Below are 18,352 nucleotides of genomic sequence, written 5' to 3'. Positions count from 1 at the left end.
TTCTGAGTAAGTATAACATCAAAAATATTAACTTTTACGATAAAATTGTGAGTTACCAGATTGTAACAAAATCCACAAACATAAAAGGCAATCTACGTACGCGCCTTAATTTGCATTTAAGTATTTACATGGAATATGTATGGCTAGAAAGGCTTAACTCCCTTAGCTTACTACGAGTTGGTACATATAATAATAAACTATAAGCAATCCTGAGAAGGTTGCAATTATTACTAAATTCTAAGTCAGGATCCAACTTGGTGAACTATCAACTTCACAGAATAATATAATTTTCTAGAACAAGAACAGACGATGTTGTTTGATGTAAAAAAAATGATCAAATCAAGAAGAAACATATTGTCTATGAAAGAACCATTTTTGAGCAAACTAAGGTACTAGCAGATTTAAAAAGGAAGCTTATCTGATCTTATCTGAAGCAAATTTATTTCGAAGGATTATAATGGAGTAAATGATCACCAACATGATACAAAATATAAAAGAGCTTCATCAAATATAGGCTTAGTAATGTGTTAGTTGAGAAAAAACAAAGAACCAAATAAAAGGAGGTGTACAAAAAATGTATAAGTAAATTATAGAAAATTTTGATCAGATTTGAATGAAAAACGGGTACAATATGTTTTATAATGCCAAATTAAAAACGGAATAATTTTTTTTTAAGCAAGAATTGCTTGGAAAGATCCCCACACAATTATTAGAACATAAGCTATTCTGCAAGTTTAAATGTGAGGTTCCGCTTTTTTGCCTTTAATAGTATAATTAAAAAATGTTTTCACTTTTGCTTGCATGTAACCTTGCATTTACTATGGCCTTGTAACTAATTATGGTTAATTACCCACCCACAGGCAAGGAAAAATAATAATATAAGCAAGGAAGGCAAATAAAATGTAGTAGACAACAGTAGAGTAAAAAACACAAAAAATGGTGTTAATCTGCGAAAGGGCAAAAGGGCAGTCAACAGTAATTAATCTGGAACAGTTGCAATGCAATTAATTAAGAAAGAAAACACAGAAAAACATGATGGTCTGGAAATGTAATAAATAAAAAATGTAATTTTTGTCAAAAAATTCGGCAGTGATGTTGAATATATGATCTCTACATGAACAAATAAAGCAAAGATTTTATTTTATTTTTTACTTTTAGCTTTTTATACGTTTTTTATACAAAAACTTGTATTAAAATTATCAGAGGCACAAACCAATAACGAGTACGACAAGACAATGGCTAAGGCCCTCTGCGCTTGTTATTTTATTAACTTTCATTTTGCCATGCACATTTCTTGCACACATTCAATTGAGTTTTCTTACGTTTTGCTTATATTATCATATTATTTTAAATACGTTTTTTTTGCAGTTATCCTTTCCCACCATTAACGTAATTTGCACACAAGTCTCCCATGGGTATCAGAGTTAACGTCAGATAATGTTAACCATTTTCTTAACAGTTTTTTATACTATTACAATATTTTTTTATAATGTCTCTGTGGATTTTCTGTTCAAGCTGAAAAGTGTGGAAAATATTCAGCTTTATTTGCCACATGCAATGGTAAGTAGTGAAGAGTTAAATTTGACATGAAAAGTTACGCAGGAATTTTGTGTACAGAGTCATTTATGTCGGACACATTATTCAACTGGGTAAATGAACACGCATAGATGAATGCAACATGTACTTAAATGACGGTCAATGTGGCCATGGCCTCCATATATTCAATGCATGTATGTATATATCTTTTGGTACTATCATATACTCGTATCAAATATAATAACATTACAATAGCAGAAGGTATACAAAAAAATTGCGTGCACTATATTTCAAAGTCAAACAAACAGTTACGTTTCTACAAATAGAGATATATTTCAGTTATAGATCAGTTAATAGCTTGCTTTGTATGTATCTCAAGCTTTTAGCGATATATTGGTTAACAGTACTTAACTTCTCTGCAGTCTTTCTTATAATTTTCTTATAATTATTGCGCATAATTTTCCAATAAAATATTTTTTTTATATTTCTAGCAATCAAGCAATAACTTTGAAATTCTAAAGCCAAACCAAATTACTTTATACAAAAATATCGCGTGGAAGACTGGCTGGATACTGGCTCTTCATCGGTCCCGCAATTAGTTGTGCAGATTGTGCAATAAAATTATATATATGGGAAGCAATTTTCATCATTCTTCTTTACTACACATTCTCTTAGGCTATCTTTATTTATACAATTCCGCCACTGTAGACTGTTAGCTTTGCAATGCCACGGAAGTAAACAGACAACTAAATTAAATAAAACAAGTAAGGAAGGGCTAAGTTCGGATGTAACCGAACATTTTATACTCTCGCAAAGTCAAATGGTATACTCGTTTGAGATTTCTTTGTGGATTGACTGATATTTTCGGTAGAAGGTCAACTATAGGCACTGGGGTCCACATATTTAGTACTTAGGGGCTTGAACAGTTTTGGTTCGATTTAGACAATTTTTGGTCACAAGGTGGCATACTTTAAACTTATAATTCACGCAAAGTTTTACCCCGATATAATCATTGTTGCTTGATATGCATAGTGGAAAGTGAAAGAATCAGATGGAATTGAAAATGGTGTTTCATGGGAAGTAGGCGTGGTTGTAGTCTGATTTCGCCCATTTTCGCACTATGACATAGAAACATAAAAAGAACGTTATGCACCGAATTTGGTTGAAATCGGTTGAGCAGATCTCAAGATATGGGGTTTCACCTAAAAGTGTGCTGTGCCACGCCCACTGACTAATTTTGAACGCGGTTCCTATAAAGCCAACTCATACCATCTCAGAGATAAAATTTAATGTCTCTGGCGTGTTTAGTGCTTGATTTATCGCGCTTTTAGTAGTTTTTAACAATACCGTTATATGGGGAGTGGGCGGAGTTGCCACCCGATTTCAACTATTTTCACACCGTCAATAGAAGTGCTAAAAAAATTTGCTTCTAGTGAATTTTGTTATTATAGCATTAGCGGTTTAGGAGATATGCACATTAAACCTATTAAAGGCGGGACCACGCCCACTTTAAAAAAAAAATTTTAACTGCAGATGCCCCCACCTAATGTGATCCTGTGTACCAAATAACAGTATTGTATCTTATTGGGGAGCTTAGTTATACCAATTTATTTGTTTTTGATTAATGGCGATTTGTGGGCGTGGCAGCGGCCCGATTACGCCCATCTGCAATACCAACTGTCTCACGGTAGCAAGAAACATGTCTACCAAGTTTCATAAAGATATCTCAATTTTTACTCAAGTTAGAGCTTGCACGGACGGACGGACAGACAGTCACCCGGATTTCAACTCGTCTCTTCATCCTGATCATTTATATATATATAACCCTATATCTAACTCGATTAGTTTTAGGTGATACAAACAACCGTTAGGTGAACAAAACTATTATACTCTGTAGCAACAGGTTGCGAGAGTATAAAAAGGACAAAATGTGAACTATGTTGCAAGGTCATTGTTAAAGTGCTACATCAAGTTACTGTTAGCTTTTATACAATGCGATAAATTAGTTTCACTTTCTCGGCAAATAGTCTAACTAATTTCATAACAGAGAAAAGTTTTACAAGCAAGCACTTACAAGGAAATTGACTTAGAATGCAGTGAAGATGAAATGTATATATGCGCGTAAGAATGTAGGCAGTAAACTAACTACTGTTTCAGTACTAAATTTTTTCTCTGTTCTTGTTTAATATAAGAGTTTAACTCATAAATATCACTAATCTGCTTTTATATACCGATTATATGTTAGTTACGTATACGCAGTGTCGCATTGTATAAGCTATACCATATAAAGCTTATTGTTTTATGTCATTTAAAATATCTAGCTTTGTATTTCAAATTTCTTGTAATTTACCATATAAACTAAATCTATTAGTGTTGCTGGCGCATAATAAGATTAAAATAATTTGGCATGCAGCTGCCCCAAAAATTAGTTTAGTAAGACGATCAACTGATGGTTTTCAAATACTAAACCTTCAAATCAAATGCTGTCCCAGATAAAAAAAAGTATCCTTAAAATTAATGATCAAAGCTGCACGTTTTCTACAAAAACAATTCTGCTTAAAATAAACAAAGAACATTTTCACTCGCTTATTGGCCCTTGCACCAAGCTCGACCTGCTAATTCTTTAGCGCGCAAGTGATTATAAATAAATCCTAATCCTAAACAAACAAACATTAAATGAAAACGTTTGCCAAATTCGAAGGAAAATTAATAATAGATTTTTAATTAATATTTAATGTTTAAGTAATCCATTAGGTTCAAACTTAATGGAAAACTTTGTTAGGTATATATTATAGAATATATGAATTTAATATTCCATAATCGTAGAAAGTAAACATTGCATTAGAGTGCTTTCTATAGAGACAACATGTTTAACAAATATTTATTTTCAATATAAAGTGGGATAATAGAAATAACTTAGTTTGCAACTCTTAATGACAATTTAAGCAAACTTACATTTCAGTAGAACAAACACACTTGAAGCTACTAAAGTTTTATTTTTTATTCTATAAGCATGGAAAGGTCACGTTTATTTAGGATTATGGCATTAAGTTGGTATAAAAAAGTCGATTCGTATCGTCTGCATTATCACGAACGTGATGAAATTCATTTTACTTCTTGTTAATAAAATGAAATAACTGAAATTACCTAAAAACTAAAAGCCTGAAATAATTTTCAATAATTATTCCAATTATTTTTTTTTTTAATTTTATGTAAAAAATTTAAAATTATGCCAAAAATAACTTCATATATGACATGAGCAAAATATTTTATATACATATATACAATATTGCAATATCTATCTCAATTAAACAAAAAAAAATGTTAAAAATGATAATTGCGGCTTTAGATAGAATACTATATAGCTACGTTCTCACTCCACGTATGAAGGAAAAGATTTTGAGCAATGTATATGCATACTTTTCATAATTTTAAAGAAAAGACTAAACGCAAATAAATTTCTAACTATTATATGTAAGCACCCTGTAGCATATCCTAGTTGACTATCAGCTGATTGAAGCCAGCTTCTATTGGTATAGAAATAAAAAAACTTTTCGACAAATACACACCGCTTATTTCATTCATAAAAATTAAGGAGGTGTTGGAAAATGCGCATGCGCTCTTCAGCAAAAAGACTCAGGTGCATAAGCATAATAGTAGTATAAATAGGAATCTAACCCACACGCATCCAATAAAAGCAAAAAACATCATGCAACTGTTGGTTGGTTAGTTGTTGTACAATTAGGATTTTAGACGCAGTTCAATGTTGCCAGTAACATGTTTATAAACAATGTATACACGTTTAAATACTACATAAACTAGAACTAACATTTAGCTACTTTTTTAGAAAAACTTCTACCATATAAAACAATTAAAATTTCTTTTTGAGAATACATGTTTAAAATGTACTTCAAGTAAGTGGCTAAGCAAAACCTAAATAAATATGTACCTCTGCTGCATGTTGTGATAGCAAATTTGTATGAAACAACAGATTTTTAAAGATTTTCATCAATTCTGAACAGCTCTATAGCATACGATAAAAAGCATATCACTGTCCATAGTTTTCATTTTGATGAGAATATATCATTAATTAAATGTTATCTGAAAACAATATTGCTTTTGAAAACAGTTTTCAAAAACAATAAAATTATTAATTACGAAATTTTGAGAATAAATTAATTCAAAGACATCAATTATTTAAATAAATTTTAGAAAACATTCGAATAGTTTTCAATGTGGCAAAAGTATTTCATTAAAATATGCAGGGTGTTAAGAAGTGTTGTGAGTTTTGTCTATAGTAAACTAACGAGTTACGATGCCGATAGTGAGCAAAAATATGAAAATATTTCAATTAACCTCCCATTTGCTGATAGGCAAAACGGTTGAAGGTGGCACGTCTACTCTACCTTTGTATTCACACTCAAAGCGGTTTGTAGTTTTTAGCGACTTAGTTATCCGAGTGAGATATTTTATAAGAAAAAAACTCAAATTAGGAATAAATAAAAGTGACCCACCGCTCACTTTACACAACCAATGTACAGTATGCTCTCTTTGACACGGTTCGAATCAGTAAGATGTGTAAACGTGGTCTTCGTAGTTGGCACTCAAGCGCTCTCTGTCCCAAAGGATGTGTGGGAATCATGCGCGTCCCAAAAAGACTCTTTAGCAATCGTAGTCGTTAGCTTAACTGTTTTTCCATTGCATTATTTAGTTTCTTTTCGTTTGTCTCACTAAGCGGATGTGCAAGGACTAGTCAACGGTAAAATTAAAATCACATAAATTAAAAACTCGCTGAAGTGGCTATTCACAGAAAAAAAAACAAATTGCGCATATTCGACACTTTATGGCGCGCGTGTTGACATGACAATGTAAAAGTGAATATCCTAAAAGTTCTGTTACAGAAATGCTGAAAATTTGAATCTAAGTTAAAATAATATACTGAATTGTGAAAAAATAAATTTAAATAAAAAATTGTTGAAATAGATGTGTTTATGTGAATAAATGTTATATTTAAAATTACTAAATTTAGTGAATTTTAAAATTAATACTGTGAATTAAGCGAAAAAAATTAAATGCTTAAAATGTATAAAAATTAAATTCATTTTATAAAAAGTGTGTGCACCTGAAAACTGAATTAAAAGTTCTGCAGCATTGAATGCAGTTTTTAGGTAATAGCGATTTTTGATTAAAAAAAAAAAAAACCTAAGAAAAATAAATCCAAAATTAAAAAAAAATACTAGGGTTACACTTTCAATGAATTGTTTATTACTCAACGGAAGTTTTTAAAAACTTTTATTTTCTAATAATAATATGTGGATAAAAATACTTAAAAAATATTTTCTTCGTTGAAAATAATACAAAAATATTTTCTTTGTTGAAAATACATTAAAATTATATAAAATATTTCTTAAAAGTTTTTACCTATTTTGGCAAAATTGGTTGACTCAGTGAAAAAAAACTAATGAAACTTTTATTACTCACCAGAGTTTTTAAAAGACTTATATTGTCAAATCATAATATTTTTTCTTGAAAATATAAACATTTTTGCAAAAAGGAATATTTCTTAAACATTTCTTATTTCTTATCATTTATGTGTTTACATTTCCCTTAGATTACACAAACTTTTTCGCTGTCGCTCTTTATTTATATTGGCGCGTTTGGCTTCTTTCCCGTTGGCAGTTGGTTTTCTTGTGTAATCAGTACTAACCGAAATGCGAGGCAGATGCAACAATTTTTGTTTAGAGATAAGCACAAACTTTCTACAACATGCCAACTGTGATGTGCATAAATGTACAAGTGTGTATTCGTAGCAACCTTGAAAAACTCATCGTTAGCAATGGTATTAAGAAAAAATGATGCTAAGATGAGTAGTAGTTGAAATAAAGATATTTGTGTTCTCAAACGGTTTTTTTTATAACACAAAATATTTTATTGCCGCTCTGCTGTATAGACAAACACATTGTCTTATAATAAAATACAAAAAAAAAAAAAAAAATTCATATTAAACATTATGTTGTCATCAAATTAGATTTAGTCTGCCACACGTAAATTTAAATATATATACATATGCTCAGCTCCTTTCACGCTTCAGGTTTTATAGAAACGTTCTTTACACATAACTTATATCTTTATATAAATATAAACTTTTATCATCATTTAAATATTTTCGCCCACAAAAGTGTGTCTTCACATTACTTATGCAAGCCATAGCGCCCAGAAGTCTTAACGTAAATTTAAATTATTTTTAAGCAATTCTGATGAACCAACATATTAAATAAAATGACGTGCCACAATGGCACTTAAAACACTTTGCAACTACTTATAAATTGCTTAAATCGTTGCACTAGTTATAGTTATACTAAAATGAAGTGATTTGGTGAGTGAAGAAGCTGCTGTGATGAAGATGATCGTAAAAATAAGGAAACAGTTTAAAAAACTAACGGAATATTAAAAGTAAATTTAAGAAACACAGCATTCAGTCCAGCTGACGAGACTAGCGTTTTTATAGCAGCAGGAAATGTCGACAAATTGTTGTTTGAGTGAAGTTGGCATTCTTTGCAGGCGATGGTAACTTTTGTATGTGTTAGTTTACAAAATAGTAAAAAAATTCGAAATTTCAAAATTTAATACATTATATACTTTATAATTCATTGACATAAGCTTCTTATTTCTTTTAAAAATATTCAAACCAAATGAATTTTATGCTACACGTGGGCGTCGCCCCGCCCTCCAAATTAGTAAATGCACATATTTTCCAAACCGCTGAAATTAACTCAACCAAACTTGCTCAGAGGAAGTATTTTCAGCATTTCATTGTACACTGTATAAATGGGTTAAATTAGATAGTAAACACGCCCATATAACGGTTATATTGAAAAATACTAAAAGTGCGATAAATCACGGAGTAAAAAAACCATAACCAGGAAAGCGCTTTTGGGGGAGACGGTGTAAAAACTGGACTATGGACTTGACGACCCCCACTTTTCGGTGAAATACTCTATCTCAGGAACTACTTAACCGAATTCAACTAAATTTGGTGTGTGCGGTTATCCAATTAGTACTATTGTACACTATGAAAGGGCGAAATCGGTTAACAATCACGACTTCTTTCCATAAAATAAACTTTAAATCTCTACCATCTGATTCTTTCACTTTTAACAAAAGTATCTAAATGAAACTATGCACAAATTGAGGGCACTATTTTAGCCATTTTATTCTAAGCCCAAAAAATATCGAAATCATACTATGAGCAGCTAAAATCGTATCTATACTTCTCTTCTCCCTCCTATACCTAATATAAATATTTTTGAACTTCCGGTTGACTTTATACCGCATTTATCGGTCGAAAAAATCTCTTCCTAATAATAGTGTACCTTTTTGTCTGTGATTGTAAATAATAGATGCAATACTTCTAATACCCGAACTTTGACCTTCTTTACTTGTGATATTTGCTATTATAAAGTGATATTTATGGGTTATTCCATTTAAATTTACATTCAAATATTTTTTTTGTGAAATTTTTTTTTTTTGTGTTCTTTGGAACAAAATATTGAACACGAAAATTTTTATTTTCATACAATATAAAAAATGTTTGAAGTTATGAATTTTCAAAATTTGTACGATCGCAAAAATAAAAAAAGTTTTTTTTCAGCTTTGCAATGTGAAATACGTTGAAATTATTCGACTTGTTTTTTATAAACAAAAAGTGCATTTTTATTAACAAATATTTTTATGTTCAGTATTTCTTAATTTTTAATGTACAGTATGCTCATTTCTTAGATCTAACCGTATGCAAGCTATTATATAAATATAGCAGTTCATACAAGCTAACAAGCGACTTTTAATAGTGTGAGTAAAAACTGCATTTAAAATAATTTTTTTGAAAGCTTTTTGTTTTAAATAACAGTATTTTAACAACCAGAATAACTTGATATTTCAGTGTTTATTATATATGAATATGCAAATGCTAATAGAAGCCAGCTGACCAGTGAGTACATGCAAATTGGTTCTAATGATTTTAATTGCATCCACGTCACACAAGGTCTTTCTCTACACATGTACAGTGGGGCACGTTGGTATGGAGCAGGGAATCGAAAAATAAATTCAAAAACGGAAAATAACAAGAATTATAATCTAGTGCACAGAAATCATGAATCGAACAAACAAAATATAACTAATGCCATTATCTCAAGATATTTTTGAAATGCTTCAAACAATATGAATATAAATATTTATTTAATTTTAACTTGCTGTAATTATTTTTGAAATTTAATTAATTAAATTTTTTACAAACTAGTTTCTTTTTTACTTTTGTAGATGGGTTCAGGTTTATAGAGATACTGTGTATTTTCAATACTTATTCACATAGTTATAAACTCATATATTAATTTTTAATTCACTTAAAATTACTTTCTTGTTTCCTTTTTTCAATATCAAGTATCCACAGTACCTTTTATGCATCATCAAATTGTATATTTTAAATTATTACTTGTACTTTCGGCAACACGATACTTTAATAGCCTGCAACAATGACTTATAAAGCAAAATTTAATAGTAAAAATTTCATTCAGCGTTTGAAAAACGAAACTAAATTTCTTACTCATAACGAGAGGAGGTTTCCAACGTGAAGAAAAATAACATATTTTCTCCAGCGACAAACCATTATGCACGGCGCTGCATTTTTTCATTGAATTAAAGCTCATAAATGATTCTTGCGAACCGCGTTTAGCTTGAATGATTTCCAATAATTTCTATGTCGGCCTTTTGCTCTCATTTGAACTTATGGAGCGTATTTAGATAATATAATACTCTTCAACATAATTTTCATAGACATACATACATACAAAAAAAGATCACTTTACTTGCGAAAGGAAACGAAGTCTATTAATAATAATAATATTATAAATAAGCAAGAATTTCTTCTTCTTATTATTGGTTACTTATGGCGTATACGTAACCTTGACAACTAACCGAGCTGAGTGTACATGAGCAGTTAACGAATCATAAGATATCTTTATAAGTTTTTTTTTAATGTACATTCTGCTATCCACTTGTTTACAGTTGCACAAAGTTATATTTTTAGGAGATGATTTTTTTAGCGACAAAATTTGTGTTTATGTAAAGCTTTATTCAGTCGTAGGTGTCATTAAATTAGAAAGCGACAACTGGTGACTGTATTCAAATTATTATTTGGATACATATTTGAAAAGAATAGTTAATAAAATAAAACACAGGTACTTTTAACCTTTTAATAAACAATTAGCATATGCATGTGTATATATTATATAAATGCGAATACCAAACACAATATGTACAGTGCGTATACGTAACTTCCTTTGCACGATATAACCAAGCTAATGATTAATCTGAAATCTACTATACAATATGAATATGTCGAAAAAATATTAATTAATGGAACGTAGATAAAATATTGCTCTGACTTTTAATTTAATAATTATTTGGTAAATTTGTATCCATTTAAAATATAAACAAAGACTACTGGCATATGTGAGAAGGAGTTCAATTTGCTTTCATAATTAAATAACTGATTAATTACTTAATACAATTACTGCTCAAATAGCGGGAGATATGAATTGTGTCATTTCCAGCTGGTTGCATGAGCAATTTAATGTAAAGATTTTTTTAATAAAATATTCAAGCGATAATGATTTATTTATTTTTTTATTTAATATAAACATATAATTTTTTATTGACAGCAACGCAGTGCCATAAAAGAAAAGTTTGCCAGCTATTTATAAAATTATGTCGGAAAAACTAATTAATAGATAAATTTAAGAGAGTAATGAGTTGAACTTATTTTATGCGGATGGTAACCAAACGCTTTGTACTTTTCTGTGAACATTTAGTTTGTATTGAACTAAACCCAAAAAACAAAATTAAATTTTCAGCTTTTGGATCGGTGCAGAACAGTTTAAACCCTATGTTTTTTTTATTAGACAATAACACTGCGCCACAGTGTATCGAGCCTTATCAAAATCACAGTCAATAACATTTTCAATCAAACCAATATTCATGTAAGACTAAAAGTCCCTGTGCATATACACACATCTATTAGTATTAGCACATCTGCAACACTTCATTTACTTGTCAATTATACTCACTGGAATTGCTTTTCCTTTAGTAGATATGTATGCATATATATTACTTTACGAACACATGTGTAACGGTACATTTATAATAGTGATTGCAAGCTCGTGTAACTGCTGCAAACACGTTGGCCATATATTTTAGAACTTTTTCATATTTTTTCGCGCCATTTCATACTGAGCTGATATTTAAACGTCACATCAATTCATTGATTATGCAAATAGGAATTTCATAATATACAGGTTGGTTGAAAAGTTGCTGGCTCTCACCAAAAAATACCACCACTAGCTCCAATTTTTTTTTCCTGATCCACCACCATGATCCTAACTTGAAATAATAACGTTTACAGTGGACTGCAACTGGTTCTTCAGATCCAAAGTAGGTGAAATCACAATGATCAGCAAAGAAGATTATGGCATCAATTTTTTGGGATGCAAAAGGAATTTTGGTGATTGGTTATCTGTAGAAAGGTAAAACAATCAACTCTGTATATATATTGCAGCCTTTTGGATCAATTGAATGAAAAAATTCGTGAAAAAAGACCTGGTTTGCAGCGCAAAAAAATCATTTTTCATAAAGACAATGCATCTGTTAACAAAGGTGTTTTAACAATGACAAAATTCAACTAAAGAAAGCACGAATTACTTGAGCATCCACCATGTTCACCAGATTTGGCTCCTAGTGCCTATTATCTCTTTAGAAACCTGGAACAATTCTTAAGTTAGAAGTGTCTTTAGTCGAATGAGAAATTATTACAGCCATAGACGGTTATTTAGCAGAGCTACCGGAAAATCATTATAGGGATGGCATAAAATTATTGGAGGATCATTGGAATAAGTGTATTGAAGTTAAGGAAGATTATATTGTATAAAAATATATATTTTGTACCAAAAACAGTAATTTTTCAGTTCGAGTGTAGAAACTTTTCAACCAACCTATACATACAATACAAAACCTTACAATAAAATTTTATCCTTGCTGTTTTATCTATAAGTAATATTTCCATATTTTCCTCGCTTTTCACACTATTTCCCAGTTCACTCATTAATTCTTACTTCACGCGAACATTTTCAACAAACTTTTTAAACTTTCAAAGTCATATTTCAGCAAGTAACTTGGCAGTTATGTGCACACCATTCCAATGGTGCACTGCCCACTGTGTAATAAAACTTTTTTCTTCTGTTTTAATTTTTCTGTCACTCTGGTGCTTTAAGAGAAATGGCCAAAAAATTTAGAGAAAATCTAGAGTTCTGCAGAAAACAAAGCAATATTGTCAGCATACATACATATACGTATTACATACAAATGCAATATATATAGATGACTTGCTGCATTATTTGACATTTACGTTCATTCAAGCGCACAACCATATATATTTCTTTGCATATATTTTTATAAACGCACGTGTATGTATATCAGTTTGACTCACTGGATATCTACCTACACTCAAGTCATAATATTTGTGCTATCCACTCCAAGACGTCGATTTAGCGGTTAATTTATCGAAGTAATTCAATCTGATTGAGAGTAGCCACATACCGATCAATCAAGAGATATGTGTGCACATTCTCCAAAGGACTGTGGTAGAAATTCAATGTTATTTTTTTTTTTTTTATTATCCCTCTTATGTCACTTATTTCGTGCCGTGAGTCGTTGCCACATATGTCCGTCCATCATTTACAGGCTATCATACCGGTGTGATAAAAGTTTTTTTTCCCTTCTATATTCTATAGTTGAGTATACGCACTGGTGCTGCTGACACAGCTCTCAACAGCCTCAAAAGATTGTACTACTGCGCTTCGACTCAGCAAAGCTGCATTCTATTGTTCGTATCGAAAAGCTTGATGAAATGGAATGTTCGCATCATTACATATATTCAAAAAGTGCGGCTGTTGTGCCTCTTCATTCACTTTTTTCTACACTTTCTTCTGTTCCCACCTGCAGTTCGTGGTTTCTGTGTAAGCTGTAGCTGTATCCCTACCTCCTCTAAAGTATAGAAACTTATTACTCATGACCACGTAATTTTCTACAATTAAAAAAATATTCAAACATATTTACTGAAGTTTACATACCGTATTGGAATATTAAAATATTCTCCACCAATTGTGGCAATTAAAGATACTATCAAACTTTGCTTGAGATAAACTTGCATAAGAAAAGCAATTTCCGGAGTGAATTCACAGAAGTTCGCACACAAATTTTAACAGAACCAGTGAAGCAGTCAAGAGGCATGAGTGCAAACTGCACACACATATACATACATGTTTGCACGCAACTATGTAGTCCAAGCAGATGCGTCTTTATGCGAAAGCGTTAAGGCACAAATACATATATATATATAGCACAGTTATCTGTTTTCAACTATTTAATGTATGAATGTGTGTATGTACTATATACTAGGTATTCGTGTTGACTTTTGTACGCATGATCACCTTCAATGAGCAACCGCATGTTTTAACCAGAGTATTCTGGTGGCAACAATCTGTGGCAACTTCGCCACTATGCAAGTGAATATTTCACTACTTTATCTATGTGTTATGAACACTTGACTGACCACTAATTGGTGCTTCAGCTGCAACAGAATTCGCGACAAAATCATTAGCACTCGAAAGCACAGAATTAAATGTTACACACAACCAATCCAAACCAAAAATACGTAAATTATTCTGGCTTATGACTTGTTCTGTGTTCTCAGCTTCTATTTTACTTAATAACTGAAGAACAAAATATCACGTTTTCTTCTTTAGAACAATACGTCGAACCAAATTTTTATGAAACATACCAGACCATATGTATACGAGTACCTTAAAAGAAGCTGTAGGAGTGTAGCTTTTTTACACCGATTTCTTAAATCGCAAATGATGGACTATACTTTGCTTTTGCCAAGTTCGGATGTTTAGCATAATAAACTATCTTGCAGAAGGACACTGGTTTATAGTTGCCTATATACTTGCGTTGGATATATGGTCTAACTGGATTTTACTTTGCAATAGACACTTAAAACCAGTATATTTGAAAACGCAGATAACAACCCTGCGTTTACATATTTGGGAAACAGTGTGTAAAGTATTTGACCATTGTGTTCAAATTTGTGAAAAATTTTAAGTTGCTTCAGCAAATATTTTCGGAGATATGAGCGTATTTGTAAGAAACTTTTTGTTTTCTTCGAAATGCTGTTTTCAAAAATGTTTAGAAAAATTTCTCCGAAACACCTCAATTAGAAATTTTTACATTGCCTTATTAAATATAGTTATCAAGTAATGATTGAAGTAATACAGACCGATTTTTTAAGCCATTGTGCAATGTAAATTTTTTTCACATAAATCGAGTTTTTTAAAGGAAGTCACCATTTTGTCAAATATTAAAGACTTGATTAGTCTTTCTACTAATTATAAGTATTTTTTTTTGTTTTAAGCTTTGCGCTAGTTTTACGCAGAAAATCGTCCTCATGGAGATCGACACGGGATCAAGGGAATTCAAAATTTTTCAAAATTAAACACCGATTTTTAAAGCTTTTCAATTTTTTCATATTTATTTTAAAAAAATGCCGCTTTAAAAAACATACAAAAGCAAAACCGATATTTCTGACTTGCAAGTGGATATTATCACCTAATGCATTTTTGAAAAATATATCTTAACAAAAAATATTGAAAATAAGTATTTTTTGAAAAATTCATTATGTTTAAAAATCAACACTTTTTTTAAGATTATTCTTAGTAAATTATTTAGTTAAAAATAATATTTTCGTTAAATATAATCAATGCAATCATACTCCAAAATTCGGATTTGGAGGAAACTTTTCACGATTAGATTTCTGATTTTGACATTTTGGTAATGATTGATAATTAATATATATCAATATACAGAAAATGCTGACTACCCACTAAGTTGCTTATGGTAGTCGTAATCCAATCATAACTTAAAGTTTGGTATACTATTGTCGAGCGGAAACTATACCCGCGCTATTAAAGATATGGAATGCAAACACAGCTTAAGAGTTTGACAGATTATTCTTGCGTCTGATTCTCCGCGTCAAAATTATTGAAAGAGTTATTCTTCAAACTAAACTTTTTTTCATTTCTCATAATTTTTACAATTCGTAATACAGAATGTGATATTTACTCTGATGTAACCGCTGACTAATTTATGGTGTGCTTATAATTGGCATTGCAATTAACAAAATTGTCAAATGAGTTAGTTGCAAATTTTGCTCCCTGACTAAAATTTCCATATTTCAAACTAAAATAATACTTTTAGCAGCACTATGTAAAAGACACTTCATTATGTTTCCTACTCATTTTGCACCTACCAATTGCAATAATTAAGAGTTGTTGGTGCTCGGCACACAATTTGTTTGCCACTGTTATGTTAATTAGTATGTATGTGAAAAGCTTTGTACATGTTTATTTATGTTTTAGTATAGTATATCAGTGTAGATATAGGCTACATATGTGAAACTGGATATCACCGAGTGTAACCAATTTATTCATAGATGCAACTGGTCACTGTGATGAACAACAAAATGGCTTTATTAAATTTCAAGTGAACCTAATTAGATGCATAATAATAATAATTTTACAGGTAGAGGGCCCGTATTCTCAAATATTAGTACTTAATCATTGAAGGAGAAATTTCTTGGAGGATAAAACACACAAAAAAGCAAATATGTAGTTACAAACGTGTAATAGGGTGGAGCGAAAAAATTTTTTTTTTTGCTTAGCCTGAAGGTAAAATTTGTAGATTATAAAAAAAGAAAATTTTTGTAAAAAAAAAATTTTTTTTTAACATCTAGAGGCACTTTTAAAGTAAATTTCAAGTTAAAATTTTTATTTCGTAAAAAATTTTTGGATACGTGTTCTAGAAGCTGTGGAGAGTCTTCTTTCTGGCCAATTAAAAGTTATCAACTTAAAAAAAAAATTTGTGGTCATTTTTGGAGTTTTAAAAAAAAATCTTAAACGACAACATGCTTTGCCTAAGCGTTAAAATAAATTTTGAGTCAAAAACCTCCAAATTCGGTATAAATGCGAAGAGATTAAACCAAATAAATTTTTTTTTGTTTTTTTTTTTGTCCAAAAAAAATTTTAACTCGAAATTTACTTTAAAAGATGTTTAAAAAAAATTTGTTTCCCAAAAATTTTCTTTTATTAAAATCTACAAATTTTACCCACAGGCTAAGCAAAAAAAAAAAAAAATTTTCGCTCCACCCTAATGTGTAAATAAAAAATATATCACATGCAAGACTTCACTGAAAATTCTTTCGAATTTTTTGCATAACATCGCTTTGGAGCGATTCTCGTCTACCTATATTTATCTAAACAACAATAGCAACAAATAACTTAAAAAAATTTATGAAGAAATGCCGAAAGTACAATATTATTTACTTTACCACATTTTTTAATTTATTCAAGTATACTTATATTAATGTGACGTATTTAAAGCAGTCGGAAGAAACGTTTCATAATTTTGCTGAATGCTGATTTTAACTTTTTTTTTTGTTATAATGTTTCGATTTTCTTAAACTAGCGAAGTGCATTTTTTGGTACAGTTTGATTGAACTATAGACCTAATGCGTACGCTAGCCAACAGACTCCTAGTTATCAACTAATCTCAATACTAAATGCCCTTGATTTTCTTCGATTCTAGCCTCATATAAGACTACATTCTTAGCTTCCTAATCTCAAAAAGTTTATTTTTAGAAAGGACACATGGTATAAAATAACTCTAAAATGATAAAAAAAATTAACATAGCACATTTATTTTAATAGACAAATAATAGAGTAAAATTATTAAATTCCAATATACTGATCTAGATCAACCAACAGAAGTACTAAAACAAACAAAATCTCACGGTTCAAAATTCAATTAAAAATCAGAAATTTTCTTAAAGTAATTTCAAAGCTATTTCCTGTGCAGTATATGTAGATATTCAAACAACAAATTCACCTACATGCTAATACTCGTACCCTATACACCACCACTTACAATGAGACCACAAGTATATGTTACATGCGTGTTAAGTTGTAGGAGAGCCACAAACAAAAGAGAAAGCAAAAAGCTCAACAGTCATCAGAACAAACGCGAACAATGAAAGGAAGCTGACTAATTGGAATTGTTGGAATTATTACATCGAAATGACAGCTGAGCTAAACTGATGGAGACAATGAGGCAGCAAACAATTAAATTAACAACCGTTTATGAGAAAACCTCGTAAAATGTCAATCATTTCGCTTAAATGTACGTCAATAACAATAAGAGCCACTAAAAATCACAATTAAATCCGCAGCTTGTTCAACTTGGTGAGAAATTTTCCACCAAAAGACATAAGCCCAATCAACAATTTAATTATTTCAAGTGACGCATTCTCACTAGTGATGGAAAAGTACGCACAATTGTGCATTTTTCCGCACTTTCAACTCTAGTCGGCAATTTACGCACAAATGACTACTTTATTAATTTCGACACTCTCCGCTACATTTTCGCACATTTTCTGCACGGCGTAATTAAAAATTATCAAATACCATCCCTGATTCTCACTCCCTCTCCTTTCTCTACTCTCTCTTTACTGCTACCCAGGCACCAAAAATTGGGTGACTATAATGCCATACGCATTCATAGTAATTTGGTTGCCAGTATACAGAAGCAGTTACTTACAAAATATTAATAATGTGAAAACCTTTTTCAACAGCTTTTTTTAGCAAAGAAGTAGCGT

The 18,352-nt window shown here is 30.6% G+C and overlaps 1 protein-coding gene across 1 annotated transcript in view; it reads left to right on the top strand.

Moving 5' to 3' along the window:
* Positions 1–6,576: 6,576 nt before the first annotated feature.
* LOC106625394 (allatostatin-A receptor) overlaps positions 6,577–18,352 on the top strand; it is a 45,201-nt gene continuing 33,425 nt past the window's right edge. The window contains exon 1 of the mRNA XM_036376083.2: positions 6,577–6,704. The gene's annotated coding sequence lies outside the window, so the exon portion shown is untranslated. The remainder of the gene's footprint in view (positions 6,705–18,352) is intronic.

Source organism: Bactrocera oleae, chromosome 5, assembly GCF_042242935.1.
Source record: "Bactrocera oleae isolate idBacOlea1 chromosome 5, idBacOlea1, whole genome shotgun sequence".
NCBI lineage: Eukaryota > Metazoa > Arthropoda > Insecta > Diptera > Tephritidae > Bactrocera > Bactrocera oleae.
Note: the sequence above shows the minus strand (reverse complement) of the source record. Positions and strands in the feature narration are given on the sequence as shown.